At 35.3% G+C, this 17,154-nt stretch overlaps 1 pseudogene; it reads left to right on the top strand.

Moving 5' to 3' along the window:
• The first annotated feature begins 5,790 nt into the window (after positions 1-5,790).
• Positions 5,791-7,154, top strand: LOC128588429 (elongation factor 1-alpha 1-like; annotated as a pseudogene).
• The last annotated feature ends 10,000 nt before the right edge of the window (positions 7,155-17,154 follow it).

The following is a 17,154-nucleotide window of genomic DNA, read 5'->3' on the forward strand; positions in this document are numbered from 1 at the left end:
AAATTATAATAGAGATATCACACTTGGTGACATAGGTGAGGCTCCAAGAAAGGAAAAATAATCTAGTACAAAATGATAAAGGGAGCTCAAAGAGATATACATCAAACAAGTCAAAAGCTTCGTGGTTCGGTGAAGTCTCTTGACAAAATTATTTAGTACATAATTTTAAAAGTTTAAGTAAAATGTTTTTGCTCTGATTTATATAGAACTGTGATTAAGTGATACATTATCCATTGTTTGATTGATTTCTTTTAAAATTAGCAGTATATTAGGCTGAAAATGGAGAGCCAATAGAAGTGTTGACATAATTTATATAGGCTGCAAATGTTAAGTGTTTTATTCATTGTAGGAATAAATCTATCCCTTTGTTTAAAACTATCAATTAATTTCATGGTTAAAATGCATTAAAATAGATGTATAGCATGTTATTCAAGACAAGCAAATGGCTCATCTGTTTCTACTAAGTAAATGATTGTAAGAAAAAAAGATATGGAAAAGATGGCACTTCAGCCTTCAATTTATATCAAATTAGAAACAAAGTATATGATTGACATGCTGTAAACATTAAGCAATAAAAGTCCTTAAAAATGTTCCTAGAGTTCCCAAACAACATAGTTTCTTAACTATATTCACTAGTTTGTTATAATTAGCAAATATATACAATCTTAATTTGTATAAACACATTTGAAGCACAAATGTACAAAGAAACAACAAAATCCAATTAATATTATTTTCAGTTGAAATTATATAGAAAAGGCTATCTATTTCTTATAGAATTAATCTTCTTAGTTGTAATTGTTTATAAGGCTGGAGAAAATATCAACTGAGAGAAGTTGTGATAAAGCAAACATTAAAAATCTATATATATAATAAATTAAAATGTGGTATTTATCACTATTTTGTAGAAGTAACTGAGATTCAGAGAGTGTCTATTAATGCATAATTACAGGTACTTTTCCACTCAACATTTCAATTCAAATCTGTATCATTACAAAACATGTGCCCATTCCTAAATGTCCCAATGTTTCATTTAAAACCACTTTGGAGTAAAAGTCATTGACAAGATTAGCAATTTAACTAAACTCATTAAAGAAAGAAAATATTTTTTGCATAAAGTAAAAGAGGAAAAATCATTTCTGAGAATAATGGTGTATTTCCCCGAATTTTATTAACTGTCACTTGAAATAAATAAAAATCATGATGTTATTTAACTACAGAACATCTCTTAATTTACCTACATAGTATCTGTCAATTCTCTTCTATGTTTTTAAATAAATATATTTTCTACAAAAGTATACAAGTTTCTGTCTCCCACTATGCCTTAATTTGTCTTTTCTCCTACATCACTGTGATTTTACATAAAATAAAATTAGCTCTGGTAAGAAGAGTTTTATTTCTGAATTAAGGTTTTTATTTCTATTTCCCTCACCTCTTGTTTATCTTCCTCTTTATTCATCTCTTCAACTTTTTTTTATTCATCTCATTCTTCTTTCCCAACTTCTTAAGAACAAAGTACTCTAAATAAGGAGTACATGCAATTGTCACATTATTAAAATGGAATATTTCTGATTCCAGCAGATTTTAATATAACCGTGTTTGAGATATGATTATTAGATTCATATTGAAATATTTAAAGACAACTTAGTAATTGTCACCTTTAAAACTCACACTTCCATTAGGCAGTTGTTATTGTACTATGGCTACTCTTTTTTAAAATTTCAGATTAATATGAGGCTATAATGCTTAGGCAAGGTCTCTGTTGTAGTGGTGTTCCCAGGAGGTGTGCCATATATTTTTACATGGTGCCCATTAGGAAACAGCACACCAATCCTCTTTCCCTCTCCCCCTACTTGAATTAAATTTAGTTTCTTTCTTGTGTGGGCATGCAGTAGTTCATTTTTGGCTTCATATTAGTATTGAATACACTGGATATTTCCTTTTCTATCCTTGTGATACTTTAGTAAAGAAAATGTCCTCCAACTCAGTCCAGGTTAATGCAAAAGATGTGAAGTCTTTATCTTTTTTAACGCTGAGTAGTATTCCATGGTATACATATACCACAGTTTATTCATCCACTCCTGGGTTGATAGGCACTTGGGTTGATTTCACATTTTAGAATTGTAAATTGAGCTATGATAAAAAGTCTAGTGCAAATGTCCTTATGTTAAAATGATTTTTATTTTCTTCTGGGTAAAGATCTACTAATGGGATTGCAGGATAAAATGGAAGGTCTATTTTCAGTTCTTTAAGTATTCTCCATACTTCTTTTCAAAGAGGCTATGTTAGTTTGCAATCTCATCAACTGTGTAAAAGTATTCCCCTCTCAGCGCATTTGTGCCAGCATCTGCAGCTTTGGGACTTTGTGCTGTGGGCTATTCTCACTGGAGTTAGGTCATATCTCTAGGTGGTTTTGATTTGCATTTCTCTGATGATTATGGATGATGAGCATTTTTTTTCATATGTTTATTGGCTATTCATCTGTCTTCTTCAGAAAAGTTTCTGTTCGTGTCTCTTGCCCAGTAATAGATGGGATTGTTTGCTCTTTTTCTGTTGATTAGTTTGATTTCTCTGTATATTCTAGTTATCAACCCTTTGTCAGAATCATAACATGCAAATATCTTTTTACCATAGTGAAGGTTATCTATTTACTTCAATTGTTATGTCCTTAGCTGTGCAGAAGCTTTTTAGCTTAACTAAGTCTCATTATTGTGGCTACTATTAAGAATATTTTTCTAGTGAGGGAAAATACCACTTTTGTAACTTCAATCCATTGATAATGATACAAAAAACATACACTCTACTACTTTACCTAAAACAAAAGTTAACAAAAAACCACATTCATTCATTAATACATTCATTCAATAATCAACAAAAAAATATTTTCTATCTATCAATTCTTAATCAAAAATAATTTTTACTCTCAAACCTCCTTACTTACAATGTATAGACCCCTAACCAACAACAAAACACATAAATTTCCCACGTAAAATGTACCCCGCTGCTACCAAAAAGTTTATTACCACTCATTCCATCTGTGCTCTTTTCTCTATCAAATAAATTCTGTCTTGTCACTAATTCATATAATCCATATGAATCCATAATTCATTCTTCAAATGCCAAAAACCAAAAACCCACTGCAAAAAATTCCAACAAAGATAAAGTGTATAGTGCTTTCAGTTGTATTAACTTCAAATATGTGCTAAATCATTCAAAACACTCACTGGTCTTCCTGAGGAAGAATTATACTGCCACATCCTATCAGCATCAGGGCTGTCAATTGATCGTTGTGACTGTCTTTGCAGGAGAATCATACTTCCATCCCCACCCAGTCATCTCAGACTAGTTATACACCTCTGAATTTTGAAATCAGGACAGTTCATATAAATCATCTTAGTTGTTAATGATATTAGTTGTGGAAGTGGTTGGTGTCAGTTCTGAAGTTTTAAAAGTCAAATCTCAGTTACCTTTTTTTCTTTTTTCCTCTTCTGAGCAAAGGCAAGCCCCAAAGACAGTCTGCTTCTTCATCCTGGACCTGATGGGAAAATAACATAAAGCAGAGATGCATTTTTATCACGATGAAAATTTAGCATGAGAAAGAAGTAAATTGGGTTTTCATAAACCATTAAGATTATTTTGACTTGCTTATTAATACAAGACAGCAAGTTATAGTTAGACTAATTATTGTAGCTAAAGGTTTTAAAAATCAAATACGGAAAGAAACATAAACTTGTTTAAATATAAATTATAGCATGATTAAAATTTTTTATGATGTAGCAGTGATAAGATCTACTTTATTCTGAGGGTCACATGATTTTTATGACAGTATCCACGTGATGTATCCCCATGAGGGGGCATAAAGATTTGATCAAAAAAATTGTCTAAAAACATGGCCCTATGACATTCTGATTAATTTTGCTCACAGGATGCAATCACTTTTGTTGGTACTATAATGTCAGACACCAGGGCCCTATAAATAAATATAATTTTCATTAAAATGATTTTGGGAGTTACTTAGGTCATAGGTCTCAAGAAGCAGAACAAATGGTATCTTATATACATAATTTACATGTATATACATACACTACACTTATGTGTAAACTGACATAAGGAATTGGCAATTACATTGGATGTCAAATTCAAAATATGCCACATAGGCCATCAGTTTGGAGATTCAGGAGAGCTAATGTTTCACAGCAAGTTGGAGACCTGGTTTAGGTCAAATATGGAGATAGTCTAGTGAAGAATTCCCTCTTGATAAGGGAGACTGATGGTCTTTTTTTTTTTTTTTAACCTATTCACATCTTAAACTAATAGCATGAACTTTATCTGTAGTATGAAGAGCAATCTTCTTTACTCAAAGTTCACCAGTTCATTTAATTTTAATTTTTGTTCATTTTAATCCAAATACACGTCTAAATTGACACATAAATTTAACTATCATAAGGGCATATCTGTCTCTTTAGATTGAGAGATAAACAGTGTATGTTGGTAATTCTTCTGTGAATAGGTAAAAATGAAGAGATAATTTCACTTTTGATTGGGGCAAAAATTTCAATTTTTCATCTAATCATTCAAAATTATTAGTTTAGACATATTACGCTTTCTTTTAATTATATTTGGTACTACCATTTGTAGAGGTATATATCTTTTTTTTTTTAATTTTTTTTTTTTTTTTTGTAGAGACAGAGTCTCACTGTACCGCCCGCGTGGCGTCACACGGCTCACAGCAACTTAATGCACATATCTATGCTAATTTTCATGTAACACAATCCATGCTTTTGCTTTTCAGAATTTATTTCAGAATATTTAGATGGAAATTTATTGATAAATGTTTAAAAAAATCCTAGTACTATTATAGAAAAAGAAATAAATTCCAACAAGAAAAAAAAGTCCCTATAGTAGCAAACACTCCTTAAAATATTTTTTCAAGTCAAGTTAAAATATGCTACAAGCTACTCATAAAATTTCATTTTAGGTCATCATGTTCATGTGGTTATCTCTTTGAAATCTTTTTAAACTACAGCAATTTGTGGCACAATTTAGTGAACATAATTCAATTGTTTTTATTTTTCATAGATAAACAAAAAATGCAATTGAAAATAGTATTGTAGATGGTTTGGATATTATTTTATTTCATTCACTCATTTTTCCAGAATTAGCAGTTACTATTATTTTATTATTATTACTACTACTATTTAAATTTAGAAAGTAAAAGATACATCTATATCCTCTTTATTTTCTCATTTTCTCAGAAAATGTAGAAGCTCAATTTTGCCTTTCTAATTTTTTCAATTTGATAACCTATTACATACACTCATTTCATAATCATGTACTATAATAAATACACTGTACTAGGCATAGTGGACAGGGTCTGTGTGAATAAATAAAAGGTAAAAAAAAAAAAACTCATTTCCCCATGCCCTGTGAAATTTAACGTTAATTTTCTTCTTAAATATGCAGAGAAAATATTCAGATTGTTTACACCAAGGATTAGTAACAAACAATACTATTCATTGCCCTTAAAAAATTAATTATTTCTGTATAGGTTATTGTTTACATAAATTGAAAAGGTGCCATTTTTGACCTTGCCATTTCTATAAAGAAATAGAATGCATCGCTCTAAACTGCAAAAATACCTAAATTAAACTCAGAAAAAATATGTATTTAGGACCTCTGTATGGATCAAAACACTGTGGTGATTTTATTTTTTTTTAATGATGCCATCAGCTTTTTTCACAATGGGTTTGCTGCCAGAACATAGGTGTTGTGAAAACTGCCCATATTATCCAAATGGGAAAGGAAAAGACTCTTAGCAACATCATCAACATTTGACACACAGATTCAGGAAAGTCCACCACTACTGGCCATCTGATCTACAAATGTGGTGGCACTGACAAGAGAACCATTGAGAAATTTGAAAAAGAAATCTCTGCTGAGATGGGAAAGGGCTCCTTCAAGTATGCCTGGGTCTTGGATAAACTCAAGGCCAAGTGTGAATGTTGTATCACCATTGATATCTCTCCGTGGAAATTTGAAACCAGCAAATATTATATGAGTATCATTGATGCCCCAGAACACAGAGACTTTACCAAAAACCTGACTATAGGCACATCTCTGGCTGATGATGCTGTCCTGATTATTGGCTGCTGCTGTTGGTGAATTTGAAGCTGGTATCTCAAAGAATAGGCATACCCATGAGCATGCCCTTCTGGCTTCCACACTGGTTGTGAAACTAATTATTGGTGTTAACAAAATGGATTCCACTAAGCTGCCCTACAAGCAGAAGAGATATGAGAAAATCATTAAAGAGGTCAGCATTTATATTAAGCAAATTGGCTACAGCACTAGCACCATAGCATTTGTGCCAATTTCTGGTTTGAGCCAAGTGCTAATATGCTTTCGTTCAAGGGATAGAAAGTCACCTGGAAACTCTGGCAATGCCAGAGGAACCACACTGCTTGAAGCTCTGGATTTCATTCTGGCACCAACTTATCCAATTGGCAATCCCTTGAATCTGCCCAATATCTACAAATTGGTGGTATTGGTACTGTCCCTCTGGGTCAAGTGGAGACTGGTATTCTCAAACCCAGCGTGGTGGTCACCTTTGCACTCATCAATGTTACAAATGAAGTAAAGTCAGTTGAAATCCACCATGTAGCTTTGAGTGAAGCCTTTCCACAAGACAATGTGTACTTCAATGTCAAGAACGTGTCTGTAAAAGATATTCGTTGTGGTAACGTTGCTGGTGATAAAAAACATGACCCACTCATGGCAGCAGCCACTTCATTGCTCAGGTGATCATCCTGAACCATCCAGGCCAAATTAGTGCTCTCTATGCTCCTATACTGGATTGTCAGACAGTTCATGTTGCCTGCAAGTTTACTGAGTTGAAGGAAAAGATTGATTGCCACTCTGGTAAGAAGCTGGAAGATGGCCCTAAATTCTTAAAATATAGTGATGCTGCCATCGTTGATATGGCTCCTGGCAAGTGCATGTGTGTTGAGAGCTTCTCAGTCTATCCTCCTCTGGGTTGTTTGGCTGTTCGTGACATGAGACAGATAGTTGCTGTTGGTGTCATCAAAGCAGCAGACGAGAAGGCTGCCAGAGCTGGCAACATCACCAAGTCTGCTCAGAAAGCTCAGAAGGCTAAATGAATATTATTTCTAATACCTGCCACCCCAGTCTTAATCGGTGGTGGAAGAGCGGTCTCAGAATTGTTTTTTCAATTGGCCATTTAAGTTTAGTAATAATAGACTGATTAATGATAACAAGGCATTGTAAAATCTTCAGAAGGAAAGGAGAATGTTTTGTGGACCATTAGTTTCTTTGTGTGTGGCAGTTTTAAGTTATTGGTTTTTAAAATCAGTAATTGTTAATGGAAATAACTTGACCAAAAATCTGTCACAGAATATTGAGACCCATTAAAACAAAGTTTAATGAGAATAAAAAAATAAGAATGAATCCTCACTTGGGTAAATACCCAGTAGTGGGATTGCTGAGTCAAATGGCAGGTCTACTTTTAATTCTTTGAGATATCTCCTTTCTAGTTTCCATACACCTGCACTCAAATATTTAATGCAGCACAATTCACAATCACAAAGATGTGGAATCAATGCGTGTGCCCATCAACACATGAAAGAATTAATAAAATATGGCCTATGTACACATTGGAGTACTACTCAGCCATAAATATATGTAACAAACTCTATAGAACTGGAAACCATTCTTCTAAGTGAAGTCCATAAACAATCACCATAAAAGTATTCACTATTACACTAGAACTAACTGATCAATACACATATGCACATTAGTTAGTAAAACCCAGTGGAAAACAAGCAGGTGAGAGGGAGAAGAAAAAGAGGGGTAAATTAATACCTGATAAGCAAACTATGTGGGTGATGGGCACACTTACAACTTTGACTCAAACTGCACAAAAGCAATTCAGGTTGCCAAAACATATGTACTCCCATGATATTCTGAAATAAAAACTTAAATAGTACATATCTCTGCACATTAAAAAAATTGAATCATCACTAATATCATCTCTTAATGGGTAGATCTAATTTATGCATGGCTAAGGAATAGTTTTTTATTTATTTATTTTTTTTTTTTGTAGAGACAGAGTCTCACTTTATGGCCCTTGGTGGAGTGCCGTGGCCTCACACAGCTCACAGCAACCTCCAACTCCTGGGCTTAAGCGATTCTCTTACCTCAGCCTCCCGAGTAGCTGAGACTACAGGCGCCCGCCACAACGCCCGGCTATTTTTGGTTGCAGTTTGGCCGGGGCCGGGTTTGAACCCGCCACCCTCGGTATATGGGGCCGGCGCCTTACCGACTGAGCCACAGGTGCCGCCCAAAGGAATAGTTTTTTATACAATTGAGAAATATCTAATTATTTTTTTCAGCATTCCAGGTAAACTTTTCTTCATTATGTGCATCTACTCCAGTTTAATTGAATTCAATTTATATTCAGATTTGCATCATCATAGCCAGTTTTTTTGCTGTTTCCAAAAAATTAATTCTTCATTAGATTTCTTTAAAATACATTCTGTATCCAGGAAACAGAGTATGATGGGACAGTTATATGTAGAAGTGGATATCATGTCCTCCCCCATGAGGAAATGACAGGTTTATTTACAGTCAATTTATAAAATGTTGTCATAATCTTCTTTATACAGTTTTATGCTAACAGAATTTAACTCTTCGGGATAAAATTAATTTACTGACTTTGTGGTATAAGACTGATTCTGTTAATAGATAATCAAATACTTATGCAGCTTTCACTAAGGTTTCAAAAAGTTGCCTCAATTGATGCAAGTAGGATAGTATTCAAGGTCTTCCAATATTTCTGTATACTGTTTAATAAATATGTATTTTGTGTTAAGTTTACAAATGGAGCAATCAGATAATTAGTCATACATATTATGATACATGTGAGAGTGAAATATGTCTTAATAAATTCAATTTTAAAGTAGCCTAAATATGTAGTAACCCAGAAACACAGAGCACAAATTCAATTTATCTGTAAACAATTAACTATGGTATCATCAACATCTAATCTGGCTCTAATGTAGTGCTAAATAAACACAGGTTAAAATAAGTAAATGGATTAATTTTTTAAAGTAATTACTCTCTTTATAATCATTTATTTATTACAAGCTTTAGTCATTGCCCGTGTATTTTAAATTCTATTGATGTTGACATTTTTGAGAATGATTGGTGTTTCAATTATTTTAGGGTAATTTATATTCTGTGAAATATTCTTTATTCCATTTAATAACAATGCACTTTATCCTTTAGTGAAATCAGTTTTATATATCAGACAATTTCCATATACATTAAGCTATTTATACACCTAATGATGAAAGTATTTAACCCAGCAACAGAAGTAGAATAGTGGTAGGTTTGGCGATATAATTACAAATATATACCATATTTGAAACCAATCTTCTTGACCCAGGTTTCAAATAAAGCCTATATTTATAAAATTCTACTATCAAGATTTTCTTTTTTTTATTATATCATAGCTGTGTACATTGATATGATCACGGGGCATCATTCACTAGCTTCACAGACTGTTTACCAAGTTTCACATATACCCTTGTAAGATGCACCGCTGGTGTAATCTCACCAATCCCCTTCCCTCTACTCAACTTCCCCCTCCCTCCCCTCCCTTCCCCCTTCCCCCTATTCTTAGGTTGTCACTGGGTTATAGCTTTCATGTGAAAACCCTAAATTAGTCTCATAGTAGGGCTGAGTACATTGGGTACTTTCTCTTCCATTCTTGAGATACTTTACTAAGAAGAATAAGTTCCAGCTCCATCCATGTAAACATGAAAGAGGTAAAGTCTCCATCTTTCTTTAAAGCTGCATAATATTCCATGGTGTACATATACCAAAATTTATTAATCCATTTGTGGATCGATGGGCACCTGGGCTTCTTCCATGACTTAGCAATTATGAATTGGGCTGCAATAAACACTCTGGTATAAATGTCTTCGTTATGATGTGATTTTTGGTCTTCAGGGTATATGCCCAGTAGAGGAATTACAGGATTGAATGGCAGATCTATTTTTAGATCTCTAAGTGTTCTCCATATCTCTTACCAAAAGGAATCTATTAAATTGCATTCCCACCAGCAGTGCAAAAGTGCTTTTCTGCACATCCGCGCCAACATCTCTGGTCTTGGGATTTTGTGATATAGGCTAGTCTCACTGGAGTTAGATGGTATCTCAAAGTAGTTTTGATTTGCATTTCTCTGATGATTAAAGATGATGAGCATTTTTTCATATGTCTGAAGGCCGCACGCCTGTCTTCTTCAGAGAAGTTTCTCTTCAAATCCCTTGCCCAGCCTGCGATGGGATCCCTTGTTCTATTCTTGCTAATGCGTTTGAGTTCTCTGTGGATTCTGGTTATTAAACCTTTGTCGGAGACATAACCTGCAAATATCTTCTCCCATTCTGAGGGCTGTTTGCTTGCTTTACTTACTGTGTTCTTGGCTGTGCAGAAGCTTTTTAGTTTGATCAAGTCCCAGAGGTGTATTTTTGAAGCTGCTTCAATTGCCCAGGGGTCCTCCTCATAAAATACTCGCCCATACTGATTTCTTCAAGGGTTTTCCCTGCACTCTCCTCTAGTATTTTTATAGTTTCATGTCTTAAGTTTAAATCTTTGATCCAGTGAGAGTCTATCTTAGTTAATGGTGAAAGGTGTGGGTCCACTTTCAGTCTTTTACAGGTTGCCAGCCAGTTCACGGAGCACCATTTGTTAAATAGGGAATCTTTTCCCCACTGAATGTTTTTAATTAGCTTGTCAAAGATTAAATAACGGTAAGTAGCTAGATTCATCTCTTGATTCTCTATTCTATTCCAGACATCTACCTCTCTGTTTTTGGGCCAATACCATGCTGTTTTGATCACTATTGATTTGTAGTATAGTCTGAGGTCTGGTAGCGTAATTCCTCCTGCTTTGTTTTTATTTCTGAGTAATGTCTTGGCTATTCGAGGTTTTTCCTGATTCCATATAAAACGAAGTATTGTTTTTTCCAGATCTTTAATGTATGACAGTGGAGCTTTTATAGGGATTGCATTGAAATTATATATTGCTTTGGGTACTATAGACATTTTAACTATGTTGATTCTTCCCAGCCATGAGCATGGTATGTTTTCCCATTTCTTAATATTTTCAGCTATTTCTTTTCTTAGAGTTTCATAGTTCTCTTTATAGAGATCTTTCACGTCCTTTGTTAGATAAATTCCCAAATATTTCATCTTCTTTGGCACTACTGTGAATGGGATAGAGTCTTTAACTGTTTTTTCAACTTGACTGTTGTTGGTATATATAAAGGCTACCGATTTATGAATGTTGATTTTGTAACCTGAGATGCTGCTGTATTCCTTAATCATTTCTAAGAGTTTTGTAGTAGAGTCCCTAGTGTTTTCCAGATATACTATCATATCATCCACAAAGAGTGAAAGTTTGATCTCTTCTGACCCTATATGGATACCCTTGATCGCCTTTTCTTCCCTAATTGCAGTGGCTAAAACTTCCATTACAATATTAAAAAGCAATGGAGACAATGGGCAGCCTTGTCTGGTTCCTGATCTGAGTGGAAATGATTCCAATTTAACTCCATTCAATATGATATTGGCTGTGGGTTTGCTGTAGATGGTCTCTATCAGTTTAAGAAATGTCCCTTCTATACCGATTTTCTTAAGTGTTCTGATCATGAAGGGATGCTGGATATTATCAAAAGCTTTTTCTGCATCGATTGAGAGAATCATATGGTCTTTGTTTTTTAATTTGTTTATGTGCTGGATTACATTTATAGATTTACGTATATTGAACCAGCCTTGAGATCCTGGGATAAAACCAACTTGGTCATGATGTATAATTTGTTTGATGTGTTTCTGGATTCTGTTTGTTAGGATCATGTTGAATATTTTTGCATCTATATTCATTAGTGATATCGGTCTATAATTTTCTTTTCTTGTTGGGTCTTTCCCTGGTTTGGGGATCAGGGTGATGTTTGCTTCATAGAACGTGTTGGGTAGTCTTCCTTCTTTTTCTACCTTTTGGAACAGGTTAAGTAACACAGGTACTAATTCCTCTTTAAAGGTTTGGTAGAATTCAGACGTGAAACCATCTGGTCCCGAGCTTTTCTTTTTAGGGAGGTTTTGTATGGTGATGCTATTTGAACTTGATATGGGCCTGTTCAACATTTCCACTTGATTCTGGCTAAGTCTTGGAAGGTGACATGCTTCCAAGTATTGGTCAATTTCCTTCAGATTTTCATATTTCTGAGAATAAAGTTTCTTGTAATATTCATTAAGGATTTTTTGGATTTCCAAGGAGTCTGTTGTTATTTCGTCTTTGTTGTTTCTGATTGATGAGATTAGAGATTTTACTCTTTTTTTCCTGATTAGGTTGGCCAAAGGTTTATCTATTTTATGACCTTTTTGAAAAACCAGCTTTTTGATTTATTGATCTGTTGTATTATTCTTTTGTTTTCAATTTCATTTAATTCTGCTCTAATTTTGGTTATTTCTTTTCTTCTACTGGGTTTGGGGTTGAAATATTCTTCCTTTTCTAGTTGCTTGAGATGTCCCATTAAGTTGTTAACTTCCTCTCTTTACGTTCTCTTGAGGAAGGCTTGCAGTGCTATAAATTTCCCTCTTAGAACTGCCTTTGCAGTGTCCCAGAGCTTCCGATAGTTCGTGTCTTCATTGTCATTTTGTTCCAAAAATTTGGCAATTTCCTTCTTGATCTCATCTCTGACCCAGCTATCATTCAGCATAAGGTTATTTAACTTCCATGTTTTTGTATGAGTATCCAGATTCCCGTTGTTACTCAGCTCAAGTTTTATTCCTTGGTGGTCCGAGAAGATGCATGGAATAATTTCTATTCCTTTAAATTTACTGAGTTTAGACTTGTGACCTAAGATATGATCAATTTGGAGTAAGTTCCGTGGGCTGATGAGAAATATGTGTATTCAGTTTTGTTGGGATGAAATGTTCTGTAGATATCTGCTAAATCTAAATGCTGGATGGTTAGATTTAAATCTAAGATTTCTTTACTTAGCTTTTTGTTGGAGGATCGATCCATCACTGCCAAAGGAGTCTTGAAATCTCCGACATTATGGAGTTGGAAGAAATCAAGTTGCTCATGTCTGTTAGAGTTTCACTTATAAATTGAGGTGCATTCTGGTTGGGTGCATAGATATTAATAATTGAGATTTCATCATAGTGAGTATTACCCTTAACAAATATGAAGTGACCATTCTTTTCCTTAATTACTTTTGTCAGTTTAAAGCCTATTGTATCTGCAAATAAAATTGCAACACCTGCTTTATTCTGATTACCATTTGCCTGAAATATGGATGACCATCCTTTCACCCTGAGTCTGTATTTGTCTTTTAAGTTAAGATGTGACTCTTGTATGCAACAGATATCTGGCCTGAGTTTTTGTATCCAGTCAGCTAACCTATGCCTCTTTAGAGGACAGTTTAAGCTGTTCACATACACAGCTTTACACAGTTTTATGCCTGGCCGTATTGTCACCAAAAGACGGCTGTCGCACTGTGCCTCAGGGAACTGCCACTCTGGTGCAGTCCCCACTCCGCCGACCGACCAGGACTGTCCTCCAGACCCCAGTGTGAGCGTAGGGGAGCGCTGGGAGCTCAGAATTCCAGGTAGAGCCTATATACAGTTTATACAGTTTTATGCCCGGGAGGAGGATGCCGTGTCACCCTAGTAGGGGAGGCAGGTCCAGTTTTTAGAGGGTCTCTCCCGTGGAGTGTAGTGGGAGGACCTTTGAACTCTGCTGGCTTGTTTGTGGGGCACTCTGAGCCATTCTCATGGGGGAGGGGACTCCCGTACGCTTGGTGATGGATTTTGTACCTTTTGTTTGTATCCTTGTGGTCACAGCTCGCCTCAGCGGGGTTGACTTGCGTTCTTCAACCTTCTCTCTTAGTGCAGCTCAAATCCACCTGGTTACTTGCTGAATTTTTGTCCTTTAACTCTCCTTCTGGACGGGAGTCTCTGTGGAAAGCTGGCTTCAGTCAGCCATCTTGTCTCCTCCCACTACTATCAAGATTTTCTTTTTTTTTTTTTTTTTTTTTTTTATTGTTGGGGATTCATTGAGGGTACAATAAGCCAGGTTACACTGGTTGCAATTGTTAGGTAAAGTCCCTCGAAAATCATGTCTTGCCCCCATAAAGTGTGACACACACCAAGGCCCCAACCACCTCCCTCTTTCCCTCTTTCTGTTTCCCCCCAAATAACCATAATTGTCATTAATTGTCCTCATATCAAAATTGAGTACATAGGATTCATGCTTCTCCATTCTCGTGATGCTTTACTAAGAATAATATCTTCCATGTCCCTCCAGGTTAATACGAAGGATGTAAAGTCTCCCTTTTTTTAATGGCTGAATAGTATTCCATGGTATACATATACCACAGCTTGTTAATCCATTCCTGGGTCGGTGGGCATTTAGGCTGTTTCCACATTTTGGCGATTGTAAATTGAGCTGCAATAAACAGTCTAGTACAAGTGTCCTTATGATAAAAGGATTTCTTTCCTTCTGGGTAGATGCCCAGTAATGGGATTGCAGGATCAAATGGGAGGTCTAGCTTGAGTGCTTTGAGGTTTCTCCATACTTCCTTCCAGAAAGATTGCACTAGTTTGCAGTCCCACCAGTGCAAAAGTGTTCCCTTCTCTCCACATCAACGCCAGCATCTGCAGTTTTGAGATTTTGTGATGTGGGCCATTCTCACTGGGGTTAGATGATATCTCAGGGTTGTTTTGATTTGCATTTCTCTAATATGTAGAGATGATGAACATTTTTTCATGTGTTTGTTAGCCATTCGTCTGTCGTCTTTAGAGAAAGTTCTATTCATGTCTCTTGCCCATTGATATAAGGGATTGTTGGCTTTTTTCATGTGGATTAATTTGAGTTCTCTATAGATCCTGGTTATCAAGCTTTTGTCTGATTGAAAATATGCAAATAACCTTTCCCATTGTGTAGGTTGTCTCTTTGCTTTGGTTATTGTCTCCTTAGCTGTACAGAAGCTTTTCAGTTTAATGAAGTCCTATTTGTTTATTTTTGTTGTTGTTGCAATTCCCATGGCAGTCTTCTTCATGAAGTTTTTCCCCAGGCTAATATCTTCCAGTGTTTTTCCTATGCTTTCTTGGAGGATTTTTATTGTTTCATGCCTTAAGTTTAAGTCCTTTATCCATCTTGAATCAATTTTTGTGAGTGGGGAAAGGTGTGGGTCCAGTTTCAGTCTTTTACATGTAGACATCCAGTTCTCCCAACACCATTTATTGAATAGGGAGTCTTTCCCCCAAGGTATGTTCTTGTTTGGTTTATCAAAGATAAGGTGGTTGTAAAATGTTAGTTTCATTTCTTGGTTTTCAATTCGATTCCAAGTGTCTATGTCTCTGTTTTTGTGCCACTACCATGCTGTCTTGAGCACTATGGCTTTGTAGTACAGACTAAAATCTGGTATGCTGATGCCCCCAGCTTTATTTTTGTTACAGAGAACTGTCTTAGCTATATGGGTTTTTTTCCGTTTCCATACAAAACGCAGAATGATTTTTTCCAAATCTTGAAAGTACGATGTTGTTATTTTGATAGGAATGGCATTGAATAGGTAGATTGCTTTGGGAAGTATAGACATTTTAACAATGTTGATTCTTCCCATCCATGAGCATGGTATGTTCTTTCATTTGTTAATATCCTCTGCTATTTCCTTTCTGAGGATTTCATAGTTTTCTTTATAGAGGTCCTTTACCTCCTTCATTAGATATGCTCCTAGGTATTTAATTTTCTTTGAGACTATGGTGAAGGGAGTTGTGTCCTTAATTAGCTTCTCATCTTGACTGTTATTGGTGTACACAAAGGCTACTGACTTGTGAACATTGATTTTATATCCTGAAACATTACTGTATTTTTTGATGACTTCTAGGAGTCTTGTGGTTGAGTCTTTGGGGTTCTCTAAGTATAAGATCATGTCGTCAGCAAAGAGGGAGAGTTTGACCTTCTCTGCTCCCATTTGGATTCCCTTTATTTCCTTGTCTTGCCTAATTGTATTGGCTAGAACTTCCAGCACTATGTTGAATAGTAAAGGTGACAGAGGACAACCTTGTCTGGTTCCAGTTCTAAGAGGAAAAGCTTTCAGTTTTACTCCATTCAGTAAAATATTGGCTGTGGGTTTGTCATAGATAGCTTCAATCAGTTTTAGAAATGTGCCACCTATGCCTATACTCTTCAGTGTTCTAATTAGAAAAGGATGCTGAATTTTATCAAATGCTTTTTCTACATCTATTGAGAGGATCATATGATCTTTATTTTTGCCTCTGTTAATATGGTGGATAACGTTTATGGACTTGGGTATGTTAAACCAGCCTTGCATCCCTGGGATGAAGCCTACTTGATCATGATGAATGACTTTTTTGATGATAAGCTGTAATCTATTGGCTAGGATTTTGTTGAGAATTTTTCCATCTATTTTCATGAGTGAGATTGGTCTGAAATTCTCCTTTTAGTTTGGGTCTTTTCCTGGTTTTGGTATCAGGGTGATGTTTGCTTCATAGAATGTGTTGGGGAAGATTCCTTCTTCCTCAATTTTTTGGAATAATTTCTGCAGTACAGGAATAAGCTCTTCCTTGAAGGTTTGATAGAATTCTGGAGTGAAGCCATCTGGACCAGGGCATTTTTTGGTTGGAAGATTTTTTTATTGTTTCTTTGATCTCAGTGCTTGAAATTGCTCTGTTCAAGAGCTCTATTTCCTCCTGGCTGAGTCTAGGGAGAGGGTGTGATTCCAAATATTGATCCATTTCTTTCACATTGTCAAATTTCTGGGTATAGAGTTTCTGGTAGTATTCAGAGATGATCTCTTGTATCTCTGTGGGATCAGTTGTTATTTCCCCTTTATCGTTTCTGATTGAGGTTACTAGAGATTTTACTTTTCTATTCCTCGTTAGTCTGGCCAATGGTTTATCTATTTTATTTATTTTTTCAAAAAACCAACTCCTTGTTTCATTAATTTTCTGAATGATTTTTTTGTTTTCAATTTCATTGATCTCTGATTTGATTTTGGATATTTCTTTTCTTCTACTGAGTTTAGGCTTAGATTGTTCTTTTTCCAATTCC

The sequence above is a fragment of the Nycticebus coucang genome, chromosome 1 (assembly GCF_027406575.1).
Source record: "Nycticebus coucang isolate mNycCou1 chromosome 1, mNycCou1.pri, whole genome shotgun sequence".
NCBI classification, from domain to species: Eukaryota; Metazoa; Chordata; class Mammalia; order Primates; family Lorisidae; genus Nycticebus; species Nycticebus coucang.